We start from the raw sequence: 19,968 nt of genomic DNA on the forward strand, positions 1-19,968 counted from the left end.
GAAAAAAAGATTTTAAAAATACGAGGCTCTGAGCCCCATGCATTTTCCTCACAGACGTAAGGTAATCTTCGTCATAACTAGCAAACTAAACATCATGTACATGTACTGCACAAATAATCAGAAATAAAAACTCATTACTCGCATAAAATGAGATCAAAACGCATTTTAATGGCCAAATGAACCTTAAAATAGGCATTATGAAGGTCTATGGGACGCCCTGCCCGTAGAAGCCTGACGGTCAAGGGGTCCGCTGTCCGCAATGAAGGTCTATGGGACGCCCTGCCCGTAGAAAATGACGGGAAAGGGGTACCCTGTACGTAATATAGCGACGGGGAGGGGCCCTGACCGTCCGTCAATATGTGACGGGATGGGAGTGAGAACGTGTTAATAATATATTGTATATTATCGGGGCTATTAATACTGGTATCGGGTTTATCGGGATGACGTCATAATTCTTAATATCGGACCGATAATTATCGGACCGATAATTATCGGTCCGATAATTATCGTGCATCCCTAAACAAAAACGTATTCAGACCAATTATTTGAAAAAATAAAAGCCGTCTTGAGATTCCAGAAGCGGGAACCAGTACATGATTTTTTTCGTCTTGATAAGTTGTATGGCCATCTACATTATATATTGAAGATGAACGTGTCACATGTCTGTCTCCTCCCCTCTAAGTTGACTCTGGTTGCGTTCAGTCGGTCTGAGAGAGGAGGGTGAAGACATCATGATCCGAGACATCCTCAGCATCTCCCTGCTGCTGCTCCTGCTCTCCCGTACGGTTCTATTCAAAGTCTTTGCTGGAGGTTTAATCTTTTGTCTGTGTTCCTAAAGCTTTTCTCTTTAAATGCAGGTTCTTCACTGAGCAGGGAAGTCTTGCAGGATCCATCATCGATATTAGGAAGTCCTGACACTCCAGCAACAATCAGCTGCAGCCATTCAACCAGTTCATACGATATGATCCTGTGGTACCGGCAGCCGACGGGCCACTCACACCTCAACCTCATTGGATATGTTTATGCTACTAGCCAATCCGTTGAGGATGAATTCAAAGGGCATTTCGAAGTGAGTGGAGACGGCTCAGTGGAGTCTGAACTCCATGTGCTGAAGCTCAGACAGCCAGAAGACAGCGGCATGTATTTCTGTGCAGCTCGTCGACACGGTGACTCAGAGTTGCTCTCGCTGCGACACAAACCCTCTCTGATAATCGGCCTCATGAAATCACTCCGATGAACGACACACCTGCATCACACTGTGGCAGGAAGTCACCACGATACCGTCAGCATACCACTGGAAACCAACAATACTGACACTAGGTTTTCTCTCATTATTCATTAAACTGCCAATTATTTCATTTAGTAAAACATTTAGATTCCTGATCCTTAAAGTCCAAGGTGAAGTCTTTAGATGCCTTGTTTTGTCAGTCCAACATCGAGGTGCAAATTGCTAAATGCTGAGGGACAACTTTGGAGGGAGTGGTAATTTATGCATTAGTATTATTTGATGGAATATATTTAGACTGGGCATCTCTGCAGCTTTACAAATCTGTATTCAAAATGACATTTTGCCTATAACAAATAGTGTGCAGCAGTTTGGATAATAAGACAAAAAATGCTGCAATTAAAAAGATTTAAAGATGTCAATACAGTTGCAGATTCGTTGCTTTGTTGATTGATTTATCCACTGCAGACGTGGGACAGCCCGTAACGTCGACCCCTCCTACTTCCTTTTCCATCCATAGCTAAGTTCAGTTTTGTTTTCCTCTGCGTTAGGATCATGGTTAGACTCCTTGTGCTTTTAGCAGCTTTGCCGTTCTGCTTAACAGGTCATGTTAAAGTAACTCGTAAAAGGTACCAGAATTCACGTTTATCTCAAAGTTGTTGGTTTAAAAGGTTTCTCGAGAACTTGCCCTTTGCTTTTACTCCCTGGTGGTTGTTGTCTTTTGGTTTTAATTAAGTCTGACAACTAAGCGACTCCACAACCTCCTCCGTCTCTCAACGTCATGTTTCGCAGTCATACTCTTGTATTGTTTCCTCTTTATTTGTACCATAAATAACTAAATCAATATGTGTTTCAGAACCGTCAGAGAACAGCGTTCATCAGAACCCTCGGCGCTGATCAAACACCTCGGAGAAGACGTCCTGATAGCGTGCAGCCATTCAAGCACACGCTTTGATCAGGTCCAGTGGTATAAACAGTCTGCTGGAGAAATGACATGGTGCTACTCGGCTATGTACGATTCAGGCAACTGTTGAAGCTCAATTTAAAGGCACTTATAACGTGAGTGGTAATAATAATAATAATAATAATATATTGGATTTATATAGCGCTTTTATAGTACCCAAAGACGCTTGGGTAATGGGCAAAGTCTGGCACATCTTCATATTCCAAAGGCACGTCGGTCTGAAGACGGCGCAGTTTATTTCTGTGCTGCCAGCGAAGCACAGTGCTGCACACACCCTGCGTCTTCAACAAAGACTCCCTGTAAAGCAGCCGGATACACAATGTGGAATCACCACATGGATAAGGAATACGCCACATAGTGAGCGACTGATATCAGACAGCTGGCTCACCATAAGACAGTAGGACAGAGGGAAAGACGAGCAAAACATTTTTTATTTTTAGTAAGACATACAGTTTTAAATATATTATTTTATTATTTTTTGAGAGTGCTGTGTAATTTGTTGCTGTCAGCAAACTGGTTGACATTACATTTGAATGTTTCTGTCACTCCAGTAGGTGGCGCTGTAGCTCCAGAAACACTCTCTTGTGAAACACGTGAAGCACTATGAAATATAAAGTAGCTAGGGAATATGTGAAAGGAGGATGTTGATAAAAAGTCGACAGCATCAGAGCCACGCAGTGTGTTCACTCAGCGAGGACAAGATGCCAACATTGTTCTTTTTATCCTGGCTCGTTGGTAAGATATTTAACCATTCAAAAATAGCACTATCTATAGATCCTGCATTGACTGATGATTTCTTTTTCTTTTTAGGCATTTGTGTGAGTCTTGATGTGCGTCAGTCTCCCTCTCTTATCAAAAGACCTGGAGACAAGGTGCGGATCTCCTGCAGCCATGATAAGACGGACTACACATTGATGCTCTGGTACCAGCGCCCACCTGGAGACACAGCTCTGAAACTCATCGGGTATTTGCATTACCAAGCCGTCACGATGGAGGAGCCATTTAAAGAACGGTTCAATATCTCTGGAGATTTGCGTGGAGTAAAGAATGGCTCTCTGACAGTCCGAAAGACTGGAGTTGAGCACAGTGCCGTTTACTTCTGTGCAGCCAGCAAAGCACAGTGACTGTGGCTTCCTTCTCCTTGATACAAAAACATCCAACCCTTATCAGTAGTTCAGGTTGTCAATGAGACAACAGTCCCCTCCCAGTCAGCTGCATTCATCACTTCCCCTTCCTCTTCAAACCTCACTCACTCCGTGGAGGCGTCTGCAGACCTCCATCACTGACAGAATCAAACTGAAATACTTTGTCATAGTCAGCCTGACATGTCCTGCTTTATTTTGAATAAGTCATAATGATCGGCTTTCTCCTCTTCGGTTGTCTGGCAGGTGAACACATATAAAAAGCACGGTTTGAATAATGGGTTTCTCATTATCTATGATTTTGTAACAATGATTGTTTCATGTTCTTTATCCAGGTGTTAGTCTGGGTCTTGATGTGCGTCAGTCTCCCTCTGAGCTCATCAAACCACCTGGAGACAAAGTGCAGATCTCCTGCAGCCACGATAAAACAGATTACAGATTGATTCTCTGGTACCAGCGCTCACCTGGAGACACGGCTCTGAAACTCATCGGGTCTTTGTATTTTAAAGAGGCCACAATGGAGGAGCCATTTAAAGATGATTTTGTCACGTCTGGAGATCTGAGTGGGAGTGCAGCAAAGAATGCCTCTCTAATAGTCAACGCTGTGAAACCAGAGCACGGTGGAGTTTACTTCTGTGCAGCGAGAGAAGCACGCCGACAGGAATCCCCTCTGAACTTTACAAAAACTCTGAACCATCTTCTTTCATGAGACGAGGAATAAACTGCTCAGACACACCTGCTTTTGTGGTTGTATTTTGGTTTGATGCAATCATTTCATCTTCAGCAAATACACTTGTGTTTGTATTGGTTTGGTTTATTACAATGTAACAAGGCAAATGTGCAGGAACATCATTTAATATCTGATCAAGATGTGTCAAAAGCTAAATGTCTTTTAAGAGGGAAGTACGTAGATAAACAGACAAATATATCTTACATGAAGCCACTCCTCCTTCCTCCATCACATCTGCTTCCTCCTTAACATGTGACTGTGAGAGAGGAGAGCAGCAGATAATAGTTCATGACCTAACGATCACTGCATTTCTCTTTTGCCATCTCCTCACGGATAACAACTACTTTACAGTCAAATACGATGTCCTTTACTTTTCAATTTCCCATCTAAAGCCACTAATGTGTCCTCCTCTGTTTACAGCAGGTGTTTCTCTGGGGGTTCAGGTCCACCAGTCCCCTCTGCAGTCATCAGAAAGGCCGGAGAAGACGTGCAGCTTTCCTGCACTCACGGACACAGTGACTACAGAGTGACGCTGTGGTACCAGCAGCCCCCCGGGGACAAGGCTCTGGAACTAGAGATGTCCCTATCCGATCACGTGATCGGGGATCGGAGCCGATCACGTGATTTTCAAAAAATCGGGGATCGGGATTTTTTTAATTATTTTTTTTATACATTTTTTTATTTTTATTTAATGTTACAAAACAAAAATGACCATGTTCACGTCTTAAAGTCATCCTGAGGACTTAGTTTTGGTTTAAAATTACACAACATCATGTATGTGTTGCTTTCTTTGGGCTAGTTTAGACCTGGTTGCTTATTTCTCTCAAATCTGGCAACAGAGTGGGCGCAGTGTCTAATAGCAGCAGTAAGCTAACGAGAGGCTACGTTCAGCTGGTGACTCGGGAGTCGGGACAGAGAAAATGTCAGGAGTTTGGAAGTATTATAAAATTGAAAGCGAACAACCGACACTTTCAGAGACTTTCAAAAGGAAAGAGAAACTGCCCCAGAACAGTGACAAGGCCAACACAATAACAGCCAAGATAGCTGAATTCATCGCGTTGGATGACCAGCCGTTATCTGTTACCTTTTTTCTCTCTTAATGCATTGCATAAAGATCGGGAAAAATCGGTATCGGCAGATTGTAAAAATCAAATGATCGGAATCGGATCGGGAGCAAAAAAAGGTGATCGGGACATCCCTATCTGGATATTCACAGTTCACAAACGAGTCATAAAGACAGTGAGGCTCTCAGACAAAAACCAGCTGGACGATCCAGAAGATAACAAACCACTGAAATCATGTGACTTCTCAGAACTTGACATTACATAGAGCTAGTTTACACCAATTAAATGTAGACAAAGATGTGTAAACATTATTCTGGACTGACAGCAATTTTTAATTCATTCCCCTTGCCTCAGGGGTCCAATGTGGAGAAATCCCTTTAGAGACTGTCAGCACCTTAAGCTTCATATGCTCAGGAGCCAACGAGGATTAGCTGGTGAATAGTGCTATTGTTTGAGACTGAAACTGGACCTGATGTCAGATGTAAAACAGGACACAAAATAGAGATGCGTTTTTTGATAATATTTCACATGATTATGTTGGAGACGACTGATCTCTTACGGCCATGCAAACAGTGACTGCTCAGTAGTGCGTGTGATGTTCTCATCAGGTGTTATGGAGCAGGCGGTGTAACCTGTTCTTATAAAGACTTATCAACAACACCTTAGAGCAGGGCCCTGATTCAACCAACAGGTGGAGGCACAGCACATGGTGTGCAGCTTTATCACGGGGATAAATCAACCCCCAGACTCACACTAACCCAACCCCCTCCCTCTTCTCAGAGAAATGCTTTTCATCACACCAGTGCCAGACCATGTCTTCACCTCTGCAGATCTTTGCTTTCTTCTGTTTTTACTGTAAGATGATTATCTCACACGTTGTAATGAATAACATAAATTTAGCCGCTAAATATAATTAACATTTTATAACATTTCCGTCAATGACATTTACAATTTTCTTTCTCCCCAGGTCAGACGAGCGCTGTTAGATTTCAACCATCTCCTGCTCAGATAGTGGAGGAGAGCACTGAGGTCCAGATTAAATGCAGCCATGACGATTCTTCCCTTGTATTAATGCTCTGGTATCAGCAGAGAACAGACAGTCTCTCTATGACCTTCATTGGGTATGGATATGCAAACAGCGAGCAAAACTACGAGGGTCAGTTTGAAAAAGAGTTTGAGCTGACGAGAGAAGACGCGCTGAGAGGAGCTCTGATTATACGCTCAGCGAACCTGTCACACTCGGCTGTGTATTTCTGCGCTGCCAGTACACAGTGATGTGGTGAATGCCAGTCCCTCACCAAAACCCTCGTCTCTTTCCTGAACACGAGATCTGTGTATTTCCACAGGAGGCGGTGTCTACACACCATCAGAGGCAGCAGTGTTTCTCCAGCCACAGCACAGACCTGAAGGATGTCTGCAGCTGTGATAGCATGTATCCTCTTCTTGCTTTCATGTAAAGAAATTACTTCAAAAAACAGCTATTTATAAAAATGGTTTTATTTTAGGTGGAATCTGTATTAACTCCATTTTCAATATGTTTGTCCACAGATCAAGCTGAGGGTGTGGAGTTTGAGCCGTCGCATCCCAGAATAGTCAACGACAAAGCCAGGGAAGAAATTAAATGCAGTCATAATGATAACAATCTATATATCATGCTCTGGTACCAACAAACAGAGAGAGGTCTGATGAATTTGATTGGATACAGCATCAACGTTGGCAGTGACCCTATCTATGAGAAGGAGTTTGAAAAGCGGTTTGAGATAACAAGAGAAGACATCAAAAAAGGAGCCCTGATTATTCCCCGTGGCAGTGCATCAGACTCGGCTGTGTATTTCTGCGCTGCCAGTACACAGTGATGTGGTTTAATGCCACTCCCTCACTAAAAACCGTGCTCCCTTTTTCTCATGTTCAAAAGCTGAAAGGCAGACTGAATTACGTTCTGACATTACACAGACACAGGATTTTACATTCAAAATAATGTTGTTCCACAGTCAATTCTTAAATGATCATGTTCTTATGATTGAAAGTGTTTCAGACATTTTACCAACATGAAGTTTCTCAATATATACTCTTTAAAATAGTCCTAATAACCCAGAATTAGGACAGGAAAAACTGCAGAAACCGTTCATGTGAGGAGTCCGAAAAAAACGTGAGAAAAAAAACAGTTACAGTTGCAAGAAAAAGTATTTGAACTAGGGCTGCAACAAACGACTAATTTGATAATCGATTAATCTATCGATTAATGAAACGATTAATCGACTATTCGGACTATTACTGTATGCCTTGCACAATTTCTCAAACGCTCTTATTTAGCCATCAACTTTTAGATTTAGGTTGAGGTTGTTTTAGGCATGTCGAAACTAACAATGAAGACAATAAAGATGAATACTTGATTCCAAAATACATATATTATTGAAATAACTTAAATTGTGAACAAAACTAACATTGCTTTTTATTCAAATTAAATAAATAATATTTCACATCAAAAGAAACAACAGTGTTTTAACAAATCGTATTAAATAATCTGATGACAGAACTGTAAACAGAATAGCTGAAACTTTAACAAACTAAATAATAATAATAATAATAATATATAATATTTTTATAGCGCCTTTCAGGAAACCCAAGGTCGCTTTACAAGTCGGGTAGGGGGGGGGGAGTAGGGGAAAAAAGGCAGACAGGTTAAGGGGGTGGGGGGGGGAAGTAGCGGACAAATAAACCTATTAAACTCACTATACAGTGGGGAAAGCCTTGGTAAAAAGGTGCGTTTTGAGGGCTTTTTTGAAAATGTCCAGGGTTGGGGCGCTGCGGATTTCGGGGGGGAGAGAGTTCCAGAGAGTGGGGGATGCCACACTGAAGGCTCTGTCACCAAAAGTCCGCAAATAACTCTGTTACCTCTAATCATTATGTTTGTATAATGTAGTTAGCTCCGTGTGGTGCTGCTAGCACACATAACACCTGACGTGGAGACGTTCCTCTGGACGGGGCTACAGAGCTGCTAGAAAGACAGTGGAACCCGGTGCATTCCTCCGTCTGGATGTGGAGCACTTTTGATAAATGTTTAGACAAATAGCTCGTGTTACCGCCCTGACATGCTGAACTCTTATTCCACTTTTGGCAACGAGCATTCTCCACATCGAGACGGGTAAAGTGTAACCACCTCGGAGCGCGTTCTCTCCGCCATCTCCCACGTGTGTGTGTGTGTGTGTGTGTGTGTGTTGCTGGCTGCTGCATGTTGCAGCTGCCCGTGTGTAAACTGCCCCGCCCCCTCGCAAGCAGGCGGGGGAGAGAAAGATCGAAAATACACCATAGACGCATTTGTTTGTGTTTTTGCATATTAGAAACGAGTTGGCGACACTAAGACTGCGATATAATGTCTTTGTAGCAATAATACATGACATATTTTTTTTAAATGTCTCCAGTACCGATACAAAGAACAATAAAGTTGGAGCTTAACGGCACGTAAAACACACGTGATGACGTCACCAACGAATCGACGACTGAATTAGTTGGCAACTAATTTGGTAATCGATTTTAATCGATTAAGTCGATTAGTTGTTGCACCCCTAATTTGAACCCTTTGGAATTACCTGGATTTCTGCATAAATTGGTCATAATGTGTTCTGATCTTCATCTGAGTCACAACAATAGACAAACACAGTCTGCTTAAACTAATACCACACAAACAATTATATGTTTTTATTGAACACACCATGTAAACATTCACAGTGCAGGGTGAACCCCTAGGCTAAATCAGCCTAGGGGTCAGCCAACCTGGAGTCCCATCAATGAGACGAGATTGGAGGTGTTGGTTAAAGCTGCCCTATAAAAAATACACACCAGTTTTGAATTTTCTATTCTTAAGAAGCATTGCCAGATGTGAACCATGCCTCGCACAAAAGAGCTCCGAGAAGACCTACGATTAAGAATTGTTGACTTGCATAAAGCTGGAAAGGGTTCCAAAAGTATCTCTAAAGCCTTGATGCTCATCAGTCCACGAAGACAAGTTGTCTATAAATGGAGAAAGTTCAGCACTGTTGCTACTCTCCCTAGGAGTGGCCGTCCTGTAAAGATGACTGCAAGAGCACAGCGCAGAATGCTCAATGAGGTGAAGAAGAATCCTAGGGAGTCAGCTAGAGACTTAAAGAACTCTCTGGCACATGCTAACATCTATGTTGACGAATCTACGATACGTAAAACACTGAACAAGAATGGAGTTCATGGGAGGACACCACGGAGGAAGCCACTGCTGTCCAGAAAAAACATTGCTGCACGTTTGAAGTTTGCAAAAGAGCACCTGGATGTTCCATAGCACTACTGGCAACATGTTCTGTGGACAGATGAAACCAAAACTGAGTTGTTTGGAAGGAACACACAATGCTATGTGTGGAGAATCCAAAGGGTTTTTCTTGCAACTGCAATTTTCAAATAAATTCTCAGAACAAAAATGGTTATTTTTCCAATAAATTCAGGGACGCCTAACAGTAAAATACACTAAAGATAACATTCACAGCTTTTTATACCAAAAATAACAGAGCCAAGATGAGCAAGTTATATCATAGCTATAGTGAAGTTTGCCTTTGAAATGTAAAGGCCCTGACACACCAACCCGATTTTGGGAGTCAGAGGCCCTCAGAGGCTGTCGGGCATTCGCGGCGCCGTAGTCAGGTTGGTGTGTCCCGCACCGTCGACCGTGACACGCCTTATTTGGACTGCCAGACCCGATGCATGGCCGATTCAACATGTTGAATCGGCCATGCATCGGGTCTGGCAGTCGGACCAAATAATCACTCTGATTGGCTGTTCAGCTAGCAAATCAGTGCATGACGTAAACAAACGATTTAAGAAGGCACACACAGACTGCTATTCATTTTCATCTCATCATGGCGATCTGGAATGATGCAAACGAAGACCTGCTCATCACCTTGATCCAGGAGAGGCCAGCTCTGTATGATATTACGGAGAAAAGATACTCTTCTTCTTCTTCTCTGTCTTCCGGTTGTTGCCTTGAATGACGAATACACACTACCGCCGCCTGCTGGTAAGGAGAGTTATTGCCACTCACGCACTGAAGTCGGTGCGGTGTGTTCCCGTGCGACACATGGCCAAAACGCAGGAGAACACGGCCAGGCAACAGCCGACTTCAGCGTCGGCTAGTCCTCTGGTGACTGCTTGGTGTGTCAGGGCCTTTACCCATAACAAGGCCATGACCGTTGGTTAGCTTAGCTAGCCAAACGTAGCTAGCTCATGCAAAGGCACATATCAAACAAATAAACTCACAATAAACAAAGAAGCAATGACCTGTTTGTAAAACCGACAACCAATGTTGATGAGTCCACCACTATTAACGTTTCTACTAAACTAATGCCCCTTTCACACCAGCGCCTTTTCAGCTCCGGCTCGGAGCTAGAGCCTGAAAAGCGCCGGGTTTTCCAGTTCACACCGCAGCGGCGCCGGCTCTTAGCTCCGGAATCCGCTTCATTTCCAGCTCCAAAAAATTGTCGGTCCAGAGGCAAGAGCTTTGGAGCTAAGAGGCGACGTCGCTTACGTCTCTCTTACGTCGAGGCGTGCAGGAAACTAAACCCACCTCCCATGGGTCGACTGTTATGCCTGCCTACAAGCAGTAGTGCCTATAAAACACACTTTATAAAGTCAGGCAGCACTAACCAGGCTTCGTGTGGTTCTGTTTATTTGTGCCTTACTTTGACCATCCGTTCGCTGTTATCGATCATTGTGGAGAGAGGCAGACGTGTTGTTTTGTATTATTGCAGCTATCGGATGCAAGTAGTCAGTTTAGCTTCGGTTGCTATGCTAACATCACCCGTTTTATACCAGAGAAACGTTCATAACAGCGTTGTGATACCAAACAGTGTCAATTCAGACTGACACACATTCACTTAGGCTAAGGGGAACCGGGGATATGCATCAGCTGCTTGTGTGAGTCGGACAGTGAATACTTTAGAGCGGCCGCTACAGTGTGAGCTAACCGGGAGCTAACGGGAGAATAAACTCCCGTGGAAGAGCAGCCAGCTCTGCAGCGGTCGGTAAATGCTGCAGAAACACATTAATAAACAATGAACCACGGCACTCTGGAGCAAAGTATAAGGTTGGAGAAGTCGTTATTCAATTTATTCTGGCTTCGTGTGATTAAAAGCAACACGATCATCAACCCGACGCAGTTGTTGTTGTTGTGAGCGCCGTAATGGCTGCCTTTGGGGAGCAAATCAGCGATGTAAACGGTGACGTCATGACGCAGCAGGGGCAGCTCTGGGGCGCCAGTGGGCGGTGTGCACAGAGCGGGAGCTGAAAAGGGAAACCGGAGCTGAACCAGAAAAGCTCCCGCTCGGAGCTAGAAACTGAAAAGCGCTGGTGTGAAAGCCGCATAAGGGACCAGTAACGTAAACCAGTGTATATATAAGCCAGCCAAATGTAGTAACTGTTAGCTAGCTTAGCAAAACAGAGCTAGCAAGGGAGGGCACAAAGGCAAAACATGAACTCAACATAAACATGTTGGCACAAACGGCTAAGTATTTCCTTAGTGATGTGAAATTGTGCTTATGTCAAGGGCAGAAAATGTAAAAAAAAGTCTAAAGAGGACAGAAGTAGAATATTAAAACTTCAGGCAACCGTTGGTGTCAGGATAACCGTTAAATCAATAAACCGTTAACGTACCACACAACTAAGGGACCCCAAACAGACGGTTCAAATCACTTTTAGTTAACATTAGTTGAGATACACATAGGCTATTGTAATCTAATTAAATCTGTAAGAAACACAATAGCAGCTAGTACAAAGACAAGGAGGAAGTCTGAAGTTCACCGTTAGCTAGCCCAACGGTAGCCTCTTAACCATTAGCTTAGCATTACCAATTTGAATGTTGTAACCGTTAGTTAGCTTAGCCAAACATAATTAGCTTATGAAAGAACCCAAAGTCAAGACATTAACTCAGAAATTACATATTAGCACAAGCTGCAAAGTGTTTAGTGAGGTGACATTGTGATTTCTGGAGTAAATGATAACACATTTTAAAGAGTCCTGAGAAGTAGAATAGTAAAACGTCATACAACAGTTGGTGTTAGAACCGTTGAACCGTTATTTCCAAAAAACGAAGGGACACCAACACGGTAACGTTAGCTAGCTTAGATTACAGTTTAATAAACGTTAGTAAAGATACACTGGGCTACCGTCAACTGAGCAGTTACCTCTGGGAGCATCATAAAAGCAGCCTACCAAAAAAAAGCAAAATAGCCTCTTCCCTGAAGTTCCCTGTTGAACTAAAGCTATCCCAACGTCAGACTAACTGTTAGCTAAACTACCAGAGTAAGTCAAAAACCATTAATTAGCTTAGCCACACATTGCTAGCCGGCTAAGGGCACAACTCACAATATGCCTGTTAGCACAAGCAGCAGTTGCTTACCTTTGTGAAGTGAAGATTCAGAGAGAAGCGCACCAGTCCGAAGCAGCTAAAATCATGACAGAAAAACTCGGTGTTGGTGTGAAGAACATCCTCCAAAACAAACAAATGGACTCCTGGAGCAGCTTGAAGACGGTAGAAACATAATTCCTTCACATGGCAGTAAAGTTGTCTAAAGTTTTTAGTATTTTGCAAATAACTTTGGTGTTTCAGACGGTGGGAATTTCGTGTATCCATCTTCAACACCGCTGAAAACAGTGGGGGGGGGGGGCATTGCCAGATTAGAGGAGCGGTGTAATTAAGTGTCGAAATCTCAAATGGACCAGAACATGAAAGAAAAGTCAAGCTGTACCTGAAACCACACAAAGCTAAGGAGTTCATATAAGTGAGCAGGTGTCAGTGTGGTAAAGGTCCTATTCAATATTTTAGTCCGATTGACCTTCATCTGTGTCAATCTCTGTTTGAGTGTCTCTTATTTTTATTTTATTCTGTGTGACAGGATCAAAGTGTTGTGAAGAGATTGTCAAAGACTGACCTCTTCAGGGTTCATGTGGGATTACACTTGGAATACAAATACAGATCACCTTGAGCTTTTCAAAAGTCAGGATGTGTCAAAGAAGTCAATATTTACTACAGAGGAAAAAAAGGCCGTCACTATGAACCAGTGTTTTGGTCAGGCAGCTGTCCAAACATCAACATTATTACTAATAATTCACGTCACTCCAACCTTACAAACGTTTCTAATTCATTTTCTGTCAATCCACTTTCAGCTGTACTAAGTTGTTGGCTTGCTTTATTTTAACTGAACATTTTACATGTACACTGAGATAAGGCTGAATAAGCTGCAATTCATATTTACATAATACTGTATGGACATCTACAGAACAACATCACATCTCACAATTAAGAATATATAAAACAAATATAACCAATGTTTGCACAACACACATTTTAAAAGAGTAAATATACTATCATGATTTAATGTAATGCAATGTTTAACTTAAAGTGTTTTATAGGGAACAAATATTAAATACAAATACCAACAACTAATTTCAGAAGGACATATTTGAATCCCCTAAAATTAGTTTTAGATTCACGTTATAAGCACAAAATAAATCAACTTAAGTACTTGATAAAAAAATGTGTGTATAACTTTGAGGGGATTATTTGTTAGTGAGGAATAAATTGCTTTCATGCCACTCTGAGACATTGTTCACGTTGCTCTTTTTAAGGACTTGTGTTGCAGAAAAAGGAAAGGATCCACGGCTACAGCCTCACATCTGTGTGTGTGTGTGTGTGTGTGTGTGTGTGTGTGTGTGTGTGTGTGTGTGTGTGTGTGTGTGTGTGTGTGTGTGTGTGTGTGTGTGTGTGTGTGTGTGTGTGTGTGTGTGTGTGTGTGTGTGTCTGACGCTGCAGGATGAAGAGGTGGGCAGCAGAGACGTCCCTCCCTCTGAACACAAACACCTCTCTCCCTTCTCCTTCCTCCCTCTTCTTTTCTTAGCTGTCACAGAAATAGCAGCAGTAGACACACACACACACACACACACGCACCACACAGAGAGATGGAGGCTGAGATATGGAGGCGCTGGGGGGAGGGAGGGGGGAGAGAAGCAGAGAGACTTCAGGTTTTTGTCTGATGCTTTTTCACCGTGGGGACAGGGGGCCACGGTGACACAATCCTATAGAGCCGCTGTACAAAAACCTCCTCCATTAACAGCCCCTGTGTTCCTGCTGCAGGCTCCCCGTGGGGGGTGGGGGGGGGGTGTATATCAAGGGTTCAAACTCACTGCACACTTTGGCAGTAAAACACAATTCACGTTGACAAAATCGGCAGAAGAAATAGTTTTTAAAATGATCTTATTATTTATATGTGGAGCATTAGGATGCCTCTTTCTCGTCTGGACAGAAACCTTGGACTTGATGACATTATGAATCCCGTCCTGCATGTCTGAGCCTTCCTCCTCCTCTGGAGTCTCAACGCGCTGATTCTGGAGACTTTGGAGACTTTGTGGTCGAGGAGACTCTCAGTGTGACTCTGGAGCTTACTTTGGAAAGGGAACGAAAGTCACTGTTTTAGGTAAAGCTTCTCTCCCTGCTTCAGCGCCATGCTACACGCGTAGCATCGTTTTAATGTTGGCGTGAAAGGGAACGAAAGTCACTGTTTTAGGTAAGTAGCTTCTCTCCCTGCTTCAGCGCCATGCTACACACGTAGCATCGTTTTAATGTTGGTGTGAAAGTGAAGGAAAACACTGTTGTTGTGAAAGAGTCTACATATTGACCTGACGGGAGAACACTGTGAGCTACACTCAACCTGCTTACTTTGGACAAGGAACCAGACTCACAGTTTTAGGTAAATATTTCACTAACACAGTGTTTCGATAAATGTCACATTTCTTTAAAATATTAATTCAAGCAGTCATCAGTAAAGATAGTTATAGAAAGACCTGAGAGTTTCATGCTCAGTATTTCTGCACTGTGACTCTGGAAACGAGGCTTACTTTGGGAAAGGAACCAAACTGACGGTGTTGGGTAAATATTTAACTTTATTACTGCGCTTTGATAAATGTCATAGTGCTTTAAAGTTCCATTATGAACGGAAGTATCAGTGAAAACTTTCAAAAGATGATCCTGATAGAGAAATAGTTTGATGCTCAGCGTGTCTGCACTGTGACACGGCAAGCCAGGCTTACTTTGGAAAAGGAACCAAACTGACGGTGTTGGGTAAGGATGGCTCATGTATCGTTTTGTAAATGACGCGGTGCATTGAGCAAAGTATTTGGGCTGTTATAGTCCGAGTTGTGCTCAGAGCTTTTTGATATCAAGCTTCAGCTCTGTGCCAATTACCAAGCCTATTTCGGACAGGGAACCAAAGTGACTGTCCTCGGTGAGTAGAGCTCCGCATTTCCTCTCATTAATTCACCTGCAAGAGAAATGAAACGTGCTAAAGCAGGGATGTTTTTACAGCGTTAACGCAACATAAAACAGTTTTTCTAGTGTGGAGAAAATGTTGGTTTTAGGATTTAAAATAAAACCCAATAAAGTACGTTTGAAAGTAACTAAAAGCAACATTTCAAAATAAAAGTGTTGTGCAGTTTTGAGCACGGATCAGGCTCACTGTGACTGGTGTGACTGAAGCTTCCTTCGGTGGAGGAACTAAGCTAACGGTTTTAGGTAAGACATCAACACAAATATTTTGTCTTAAGTTATAGCTTACTATTTGTGGTTTGTAAGCTTACATATTAACATAAAACCCGACTGCTCGAGTAACATAAAGTCTAAACGGGTTATTGAGAGGTTCCTAAAATAATATTGTAAAGGAAACAGGCGGCAGTTGTTGGTGAAAAGGTACGCTGCATTTATTACAAAACTAAAAGCAACGTTTCTAAATAAAAGCAGCATGTGGAGCAGTTTTAGACACGGATCAGGTTCACTGTGACTGAGCTCAGAGGCTTCCTTCGGTGGAGGAACTAAGCTAACCGTTCTAGGTAAGAAATGACATTTAAAAAAGGCTACTGTGTCCAAAAGTGTAGCTCAAATCGTTTTGTTCTTTGGCTTAAACACGAACGGAAAACATCATTTCAGTCGAGAAACCAACGTCTCTACTCATATCAATTCTTATAGCATTGTTTTTTTAGAGGTTCCTCTTAAACTCCTTGGAAAGAAAATAGGCTGTGGTTTGAAAAGTAAGTGGCATTTGTTATGATTTTTTTTTTAAAGTAACGCAGCATGTGGAGCAGTTTTAGACACGGATCAGGTTCACTGTGACTCAGAGCTCAGAGGCTTACTTCGGTGGAGGAACTAAACTCACTGTTTTAGGTAAGAAACGCTGCAGGAGAAACGTTTCTCACCTTTATTTGAAGAAAGCAAGTAAGACAAATGTAAGAAGTATGTTTTAAAACTTGTCGTTGGTCGTAGGAAATAAAGTATTCTGCTTTTAAAAAGTGCGAAAAGACGTTATGGTGGAACTTGTGCCACGCGGTCTTTGTTGAGCAGTAAAACAGCATGTTCATGTTTATTATCCGGGCTTTTCTCAACTAAATGTATCGTTAGTAATTATAGTAATAGTAATTATAGTTCAGGGTTGTTTTAATGTCTTGTTTGCTAATTTTCTGCAGCAGCATTGTGTTGCTTTGAGTCAAAACGGCAAAAGAAAATGTCAAAATGTGAGATAAATCTATTTCCTCTTGAACAAATGAAGTAAGAAGAAGATGTTTTAGCTTTAAAAGTGGGTTTTAGACATTTTCTCAGTTACTAAACAGATGGTTAATGTAGTTTTTCCCTTCCATGCATCAAAACGTGAAAGAAAATGGAGTCTATAAGTAAGGTCATGTAATATAATGATGTACTTCTTAGTGTAGAACCTAAAAAAGCCCCAAAACAATCAAAAGTTGGAGGTAAATTCAGCCGCTGATAGTTTTTAACATGTGAGTCGGCGCTGTGCTCAGGCTCTTACCCTGCTGAATTTGGAGAAGGAACCAAACTAACTGTACTCGGTAAGATGACTTGATATGTAATTAATAGTGGAAAGCGTATTTTGCTATAAAAAACAACAGGAAAATAAGCGTTATTTAGACGTTGGCAGTTTGTGACATGTCAGTGAGCGCTGTGCTCAAACACATATCCTGCTGAATTTGGAGAAGGAACCCAAACTAACTGTACTCGGTAAGATCTCTGCAATAACTTTAAGAAACAACAACATTTACGTGAAGTTTAATTCTGCAACCTGTCGTGTTTTACGTGACATTTCTGTTCAGTGCCTCTTTGTACCCGGATGTTCTGGTCTAGATTCTTGCGTTAACATTTTGTATCTATGTCCAGCTTTCATTGAGTGATTTCTGTGCATCTGTTTTATAACCGTTAGTGCGACAGAGATCTTCTTACATTTGAAGTTGTTGGATCGTTAAGCAGCTGCCCGTTAGCTAAATCTGACACCTGTTATGCCGTTATAACATTCTTTGCAACATTTAGCGTATTGTATTTATTTGTTGACATGTATATCGTTGACTTCATCGGTGCACATCGATGATAATCTTGCACTATTCTATTATTTTTTTAATTAGTTTTATGTCTTATATATATTTATTTATGCATTGGTTGGAGGAGCTTGGGGCCTTAGAGATTAGATTGTCATATCTACCCTGAAGCTGCTGTGCATATGGTGATGGTTTTCTATTTCTATTCCGTCTAAAATGTGTGACCTCATGTCTGAGGGTTTTCAGTCTGTGGCGGATATGCTTCTATTGTCTCGTGCTTTTCCATTCCTTTCTTCTTGTCCATTCGGTTTGGTCTAAATGTATTTATGCTGCTTTGTTATATATGTATTGATGTACAGCTCTTGGGTCACCTCTGTTGTTTTTTAAATGTGCCATATAAATGACGTTGTGATTGGAATAAAGTCATCATTGTATTACTTTTTCCTCTGTCTCTGCAGAACCAGGCCGGGATGTCCTGCCCCTACAGATCACAGTGTTCCCTCCGTCAGCAAAGGAGTGCCGGAACCAGAGGAGGACCGTGAGAGGAGGAAGACCCTGGTGTGTGTGGCCAGCGGATTCTACCCGGACCACGTCGGTGTGTCCTGGCAGGTGGGCGGGGGGGCCGTCAGCAGCGGGTGGCCACGGACAGCAGCGCCCTGCGGAAGGCAAGACCTACAGGGCTCAGCAGCCGGGCTGAGGGTCTCGGCCTCAGGGACTGGTTTCACCCCGGAGCCGGAAGTTCACCTGCCGGGTCATCTTCTTCAACGGGATCACACCAGCCACCATGAACACACGGTGAGGGGCGTCCAAGGTGAGGCATTCACGTACTAAAGGAATGAGGTTTTAGTATCAGGACCATCCTCGGTCCCGTCTAACCAGCACGAAGCGGTCATCCAACAGCTTTATCCCAGCAGCTATTGCACAAATTAACAAATCGTGGAGCGTCACACAGATGCCTATTTATTTATTTATCTAGGCCTAATATAATTTTGAATGTCCGTGTTTTTCTTTTAAACGTTTTTAAATATTTGAGATTTGACGGAGCAGAGTGTACTTTTATAGAGATGTGTGTGTGTCTGTTTCTAGAGTGTGTCATGGTTGTCTTTTTATCTGCAAACTAAACCGACCTACGGGTAAATAAAGAACCTGAACCCGATCCATGTTGTTCTCCTTTCAGGTGCGCAGGCCGCCATGACCAGAGGTAAATACACTGTTCTGTGCTTTTAGAAACACACATAGACAAGGGCGTCACTTTGTGTGTAACGAGTGGTGGGGTGGGGTCACATCGTTTCAAACAGATCTCATGGGGGCTGGGGGGGGTGTGAGGTCACCATGGTTACCAAGATCAGGGGAAAACAGGAAACTATCAACAAACAAACTCAAACTGAATAAATTAGAGGTTAAATCCTTTTGTAACTAATGCACACCGACTGCTTTGGATGCTTTTAAGTGAACATATCGACATTATATTTGTTGTGTTGAGGATCTTTTTTGATCAATTTAATGTAAGAAATTCTTCAAAGTTACTGATCAGTGCACGAGTGAGCCGGGGGGGGGGGGGTCTTTGAAGTTGCATTTATTTATTCTTTAGTAACATTGCATTTTACGTCTTCCTATTTTTGCACATTTCGTAAAGCTTTTTAATTTGTAAGTCAACATTTCTTGGTGCAATCTTTTTACAACAATTTTTTTTTATTGTTGACGTTTTTAATTGTCGCTGTGAGGGTCTGAGGACAGAGGTCCGTACACACTTTAAATCCTCCTGAGAGAAACGTGAAATCTTTGTGAGAAATTAAATGTGAAAAAATAAGCCTTTTCTCAAAAGTGTAAAAGACACGCATGCAGCAGGCTATACTCATGTATAATATCAACCACAGTGCTACATGTCTCTTCTTCATGTCTCTAAATATCTAAATGTTCCTCAGAGAAATACTTGAAGACGACCCAGGCGGCCAAACTGTCGTACGTTGTGTTCATCGTGAAGAGCAGCGTCTACGGCGCCGGCGTGGCCTTCCTGCTGTGGAGGCTGCCGGTTGGTTCACTTCTGGATGAATAAAGCAGGCATTCAAATATGTGAATAAATGTAACTTAAAAACACTCCTCCCGTCTGTGTGTCGCAGGGATCAGCGGGGAAGCAGAACAACTGAGAGCCGAGGCCGGAGAAAATAGATCCAGGGCATCAGTAATGCTGTTACATAACCACAGGTCGCCTTTCGTCCCATTCAATCCATATTCCTGTTGAAGCTATATGACAATGAAATACTTCAACATTATAAATTGTTCTTATGCTGATTCTGTGTATCGCTTGTTCGCTTAATTTCTTCTCAATAAAACTCTTTCATCCATCAATCATGTGCTTTCATTTCTCCATAAGACTGTTGTTCCATGACTCTCATTAAGGCGCACCGTTAAGTGACATGTTGCTGGAATCACAAGATGGACCAGTGCCATGTACA

At 42.4% G+C, this 19,968-nt stretch overlaps 1 pseudogene; it reads left to right on the plus strand.

Annotated features, from left to right (window-relative positions):
* The first annotated feature begins 720 nt into the window (after positions 1 to 720).
* Positions 721 to 19,844, plus strand: LOC117444131 (T cell receptor beta chain MC.7.G5-like; annotated as a pseudogene).
* The last annotated feature ends 124 nt before the right edge of the window (positions 19,845 to 19,968 follow it).

The sequence above is a fragment of the Pseudochaenichthys georgianus genome, unplaced genomic scaffold, assembly GCF_902827115.2.
Source record: "Pseudochaenichthys georgianus unplaced genomic scaffold, fPseGeo1.2 scaffold_740_arrow_ctg1, whole genome shotgun sequence".
NCBI classification, from domain to species: domain Eukaryota; kingdom Metazoa; phylum Chordata; class Actinopteri; order Perciformes; family Channichthyidae; genus Pseudochaenichthys; species Pseudochaenichthys georgianus.